Source organism: Felis catus, chromosome D1, assembly GCF_018350175.1.
Source record: "Felis catus isolate Fca126 chromosome D1, F.catus_Fca126_mat1.0, whole genome shotgun sequence".
Lineage (NCBI taxonomy): Eukaryota > Metazoa > Chordata > Mammalia > Carnivora > Felidae > Felis > Felis catus.
Window position 1 is genome coordinate 89,528,013 of NC_058377.1, and position 6,401 is coordinate 89,534,413.

Here is a 6,401-nt window from a genome sequence, read left to right on the forward strand (position 1 = left end):
TGTTCCTAGTGGTGAGGCAGATGAACCAGTGTTTCTCAAGCTTTTATAATGAGAAAGTACGGAGCACTGGAAAGCAGAAGGCTAATTTCAGCAGCCACAATGGAAAATACCTGTCCCTGACTCAGTCCCCACCAGTCACGTCCACAAACCCTTAAGCCATAGGAGGGGGGATTGGATCCCCCTGAAGAAGGATCCTGTGATGCCATTTCAAGTATACATAGTAGATGGTTCTCCAGTCTTTCCCCTAAAGAGACCTGTTGTAACTGTGCACTGGGAGGAAAGTCTAAGGACCCAACCCCTTGTTTATTTCTCTGGTTCCCAATGAAAACGGACCACAATGCATACATGAAATGCACATCCCTAACAGATTCTTTGTATTGGCTCCCTGGCTGGTAGGGTAAAAGTCCTTTTGATAGGAAGGGCCATGTGGAAACTATCCTTTATCCTGGCCAACATAGTAAATCCTAAGCAATACAGCATTTTGAGAGGGATTACAGATCAGTGTTACCCTTGAAAAAAGAAAGGAGGGGCGCCTGGGTGGCTCAGTTGGTTAAGTGGCCGACTTCGGCTCAGGTCATGATCTCGCGGTCCGTGAGCTCGAGCCCCGCGTCGGGCTCTGTGCTGACAGCTCAGAGCCTGGAGCCTGTTTCAGATTCTGTGTCTCCCTCTCTCTGACCCTCCCCTGTTCATGCTCTGTCTCTATCTGTCTCAAAAATAAATAAAACGTTAAAAAAATTTTTTTTTAAAAAGAAAGGATACAGGGATAGCGGTTGCCATCACATCTCTGTCCAATGAACATTTCCAGCCTTTGCAAAAGCCAGACGCGTCTTGGAGAAGGGGGGTGGGTTCCTGTAAACGGAATCACGTGGTAGCCCCAACTGCCACACAGCTGCTCTGTCACTTGTGGTATCTCCGACACTCGATATGGGGCTGCTGCTATGGCAAATTCTTTCTTTCTTTATCCCTAGCAATACAGAGGTCCAAAACAGTTCTTTACATGGGAAGGAAAGCCACAGACCTTCTTTATCGTTGCTCTGTTGAGAGACGTGTTGGTTTAAAAGCAGTAGGTGCCGTGGGAGTCCGGGCCACCTGTTCATGTCATGTCCTTGTGTCGTCTGGGTTTGGTTGGGCCAAATCGTGAATGTATCCTTTTTATTGTACAGTGGATGACTGCTGGCTGTACCCACCTGGCCTATGACTCCTTGGACCTGATGAAACTCAGATCATAATGCACATCTGGGGTCATACCGTCAATTCTGTGTCCCATGGTCAGGCACTTCATCTCTGGGAGAGCCCAGAATCAACGCTAGGCCTTCTGCAGAACTCCAGGGGTCTTGGCTGCCATCTCTCTTCCGGAAGTGTGTTAGAAACCTCACAGCATCAGTATTGGCCACAGATACCTCTAGTACTCTAGGATCTGCTCCGTCATGCAGCCTAAGGGGCGGAGAAGCTTGCCTGCCCCTGTAGGGAGCCCTCTTTTGCCCCGAGCACCACTTGAAACTGGCATCCCTTCGAGTCACTCAATAGGATGTGGACCTGGCTCTTGCAGCATTAATACAGTGTTGACTCTAGCCACGAATGGACTGCTCGCATGTTACAGCCCCGCTTCGAGATGGTCCCCGGAAATAGTGGTAGAGGAGATTCTCCCAGCACGCAGAAGCTACCAGCAGTATTTTGGCTTACTGTGTGGAAGTATTGACTCCTTGTCAGTAACAAATGTCTCAGCTCATCGTTCTGAGGCCTGGAAGGAAAAAGACTCCAGTCCATATACCACCTCCAGTGTCCCAACCCTGAAAAGTGTCCCTGAGCCAGCCTGTTAGCTGACATTTCACCAGGACCTTCCCTCATTTTTTTTTTTTTTACCAAGTTGATTGTCTCTTGGTGTCGAGGTACATGGAAGACCAATCTATCTTTGGTTTAAGCCCAATGTGTTCATACGTGCTTGATAGTAAAATGTACTCTTTGGTTCTGTGGTCATGCAGTGTCGTGTTCCATGATGATAGATCAGGCATTTTGTCAGCCCTTAAATGGTGGGGGATGGTGGTGGAGACACCGAATAAGATCAGGAACAAGGAAATCTGGGGAAGAGGTGCATGAATGGACTTACGAGAGTGGGCACAAAATATCTACTTGGCGTCCACAGTCTCCCTCCTTGGCCTCTGCGGGGTTGACAGAATGGGCCATGAACTAGGTAGCCATGGCTGCAGGGGTGGAGAGGAGACTAGGCATGGGGCCCCAAACACGGAGTCCTTCCTTGTCATTGTATCTGCTCTCACTTTGAATGTCTAACATGCCAGCAGCCAGGACTGATTCTGAGCCCTCAATATGGTCCCATTCGTGGGGGAAACTAGCCAACCTCCTCGTGGCAAGTAGCTGATATCAGACTTCTCCTTTGGAATGAGAAAGTCATTCTTGCTCACCAGAATCGCCACCTACTCTTCCCACAGTGCCTCCACCGGCACCACCATCTGAGAGATGATGAGATGCTCAATTTATTGACATGATATCGTACGTTACATTGTCACAGACCAGGGAGCACACTTAACTACAACGCAGATATGACACAGTGGGCTCAAAATCACAAGATACGCTAGTTTTCCACGAACTTCATCACCCAGAGAAAACCAGCCCCATAAGGAATGATGGTAAGACCTGGAGAAGCCACAGATAAAGGGCCAGCTCACTGACACCTTGTGGGATGGCAACATTGGACACAGTGCTTAGTCTGAACCAGAGCCAATATCTAGTGCTAAAATACATGGGTCCAGAAGCCAAGTGGTGAACGTAGCCTTGACCTTCTCACCCTCACTCCCAGTAGACATGCAGAATTCTAGCTTCAGGGGCACCTGTGTGACTCAGTCGGTTACGCATCTGTTTTGATTTCAGCTCAGGTCATGATCTCATAGTTCGTGAGATCAAGCCCCCGTGTCGGGCTCTGTGCTGACAGCGTGGAGCCTGCTTGGGATTCTCCCTACCCCTCCTCTGCCCTCAAAATAAATAAATATTTTAAAATATTTTAGCTTCAGCAGAGGTCTGGGAACCTAGACAGGGATGCTTTCACCAGGAATATAATAAGGAACTGGGCTGGAAGTGATAGAACGAAACTAGGGGGTAGAGGAATGACGTGGTGAGATGTATTTTGGCCATCACACTAGCTGTGGGTGGGGGGTGGGAACTGTGTCTTGCTTTGCTAAGCCTCTTCAGGTCGTTTTAGGAGATGGCAACTGAAAATTGCCTTCAAACATTGGACTTGTACTTCCCCTCTCAGGACAGGAGCGAGGGCAATTCATTCCTCACGAGATCGGAACGTTGTCACAAGGTGTAAGCCTATTTGAGAGGCAGGAGGGGTGGACGTAACAGGCCTGGTTAATGTACCGGGGCCCATCTCCTTGACCTACCTATACCAACGGGCCTTGCACACTCGTCTTGCTTCCTGGCCGACACGGCCCAAACAACATTCCTGCACAGTTGTCTCGGTTGTAAAGCTGTGTCCACAGCCAGTGCTCCCAACATGCACTGAGAAGTCCCCATGCAGAGCAGCGGTGGCCAGGAGAGACCGCATGAACTACACGCTGACCGGCCTGGATGTGCAGAGACTCTGGCTTCCCCTATGCCTGTGACAGGAGCCAGGAAACATAGCTCAGGGACGCAGAGAAGCTCACGGCATGTGACATAGCAAATGAGAAAAATACAGAAGATGAGCTGCCTCCCTCCTTCCCCCCACCAACAGGCTGTTCTGAGATGCCATGGCGTCGCACCTCCTGTCTCAAGGGGTGTTACCCCACCAAGCAATTGGCTGTGTTTACTGTGAAGCTATGGCTTCCCGGACGTGCCCTCCCTGCCAACATCTCCCCCACGGCCTCAGGTCGCTTTGCTCACCGTCCTTGTTTGCCTGCAACCAAGTTCTTCCTGCCTAAGTGTGAGAATGGATGCTCTCACCTCTGCCTCTGTCTTCCGGTGAACCTGGACCAAGACAGAGGGCTCCTTGGAAAAATGATCCGTTGCCAGTCTGGGGAAAGAAATGCAAGTGATGCGCCTGGGGTATCCTGTGATGCTAGAAAGCCACGAAATTACCAAATACTAATGTTCTCGTGTCAAAAGGACACAGGAGCTCAAATTGTGGAACGGGCTTCCACTGGCCAAAGATGGGACAATTTAGGTATCAAAAGAGATATTGACTACAATGGATTTAAACACATCGAATATTTTTTTAAACCCTGAGTTTTTAATGATCAAAAAGAAAATCATTGGTAGCAAGCCCACCAACTCTGTTCTGATAGTTGATCAAGAAAAAGAATTATGTATCTATTCGTTTTTTTGTAAAAAGTATACTTCAGGGGCATTAAATGGTTGACGAGGGAAAGTTCTTCTTTAGAGGAGAATTCTACCAAATAAATGCAGAAGGAATGATAGATGTAGAAAACCACCCGTTAAATCTATGCGTCAGCTTGACCAGGCCGTGGGGTGGCCAGAGACTTGACTTACATGCGATTTCTGGGTGTGTCCCCACGAGGTGTTTCTGGGTGAGATTGACATGTGAATCAGCAGAGTAAAGCAGATTGCTCTCCCCTGGGGTGGGGGGGGGGCTTATCCAACCCGCTCTGGGCCTGAAGAGAAAAAACAGAGAAAGGGAGAATTTGCTACTGCTTCTGCCTGACTACGGAGCCGGCGCATGGGTTTCCTCCTGCCCTCGGACTGGTATTTACACCATTGCCTCCTGTGGTTCTCAGGCCTTTGGATTCAGATTGAATTACGACTCTGGCTCTCCTGGGTCCCCAGCTTGCAGATGATGGGACCTCTCAGCTTCCGTAACCACGTGAGCCAGTTCCTTGTAAAAAATCCCTATCTCCTGTTGGTTCTATCTCTTTCTTTTTCTTTTTTTCTTAGTGTTTATTTATTTTTGAGAGAGAAAGAAAGAAGCATGAGCGGGGGGAGGGGACGAGGGAGGGAGGGAGACAGAGAATCCAAAGCAGGCTCTCAGTAGAGAGCCCACCCAATGCAGGGCTCGAACTCATAAACCATGAGATATGACCTGAGCCAAAGTAGGACACTCAAGGGACTGAGCCACGCAGGCGCCCCCTGTTGGTTCTGTTTCTCTGCAGAACCCTAACTAATTCTTCACCATTTTGCAAGCCCAAGTGAAATAATAGATTTGGCAATGATTTTCAAGAAACACTAACATAATTAGATAAAAGTTGATAGGGGACTTGATAGCAGAGAGATCGGACCGATGTGTCTGAAGCCAATGACCACTGTCAACACTGCAGAAAGTGGGAGAAGCACATGTTCCCTTCTTGTAACATCATGCAGCGGAAGGCACCGCCCATGAATATTGAGCCTGAACAGAATCCAACCTCGCCACCTAGCTAGCAGCTGACAGGAAGTTCAGGGGATGTGGGAACAGGTTAAACAACAACACAATGATGGGTCGAGCAAACCCAGAATGTGACAACATTCTACAGCAGGACAAATGACCCAAGTTTTCCAACAAATAAATGTGTTGTGTGAACTTTGGCTCCTAGTTAGAACATACCAACTGTTAAAAGATGCTTTTGAGACGATGGGGAAATGTGAGCATAGACCCAAAGGGGTGCTGTTGTTAAGGGATTTTTGAAAAATTTTATTGGGTAGCATAAAGCATCATCACGCTTTTAAAAAATGTGTTTATTATAGGTGTATATCGAACTATTCTTGGGTGAAATGGTATATAATTCCTGGGATTTATATTCCTGGGATTTTCCTAGGCTGCTTCCTTCCCTCACTCCCTCTTGACCTTCCTGTGGTTCCAACGGGAGCTCTGTTCTGTAGCAGTGGTATCAGTTTGCTATAAAGAAAAGGAAAGAGGAGTTAAGAGGCTGACTGGCTGCCGTAACAAATGGCCGGGGACTAAGGGGCTCAAACAGCAGAAATGTATTTTCCCACGGTCCTGGCAGCCGGAAGTCCGAGACCCAGATGCCGGTGGGGTTGGTTTTTTCTGAGGCTGCCTTCTTGGCTTCTCCTTCTGTTCCATGTGGCTTTCCTTCTGTAATCCGTGTCTGTATTTCCTCTTCTTATAAGGATACCAGGATATCTGGTTAGGGCATACCCTAATGACCTCTTTCTAACTTACTTATGTCTGGAAAGACCCTGTCTTCAAATGCTGTCAGTGTCTGTGGTGGTGGGCTTTAGGACTCCAACATATGACAATTTCAGGGGACACGATGCAGCCCGTGAGACCAGTGGTCAGCAAGCTTTTTCTGGAATGAGCCAAATAGTAAATATTTTAGGCTTTGTGGGCAGTCCAGTCTCTGTCACCACTATTCAACTCCACCATCGTAGCATAAGGCTGCTGTAGACAATATGTAAATGAATGAGCATGGCTTGTTCCATTAAAACTTCATTTTTTAAAAACAGACACCAGG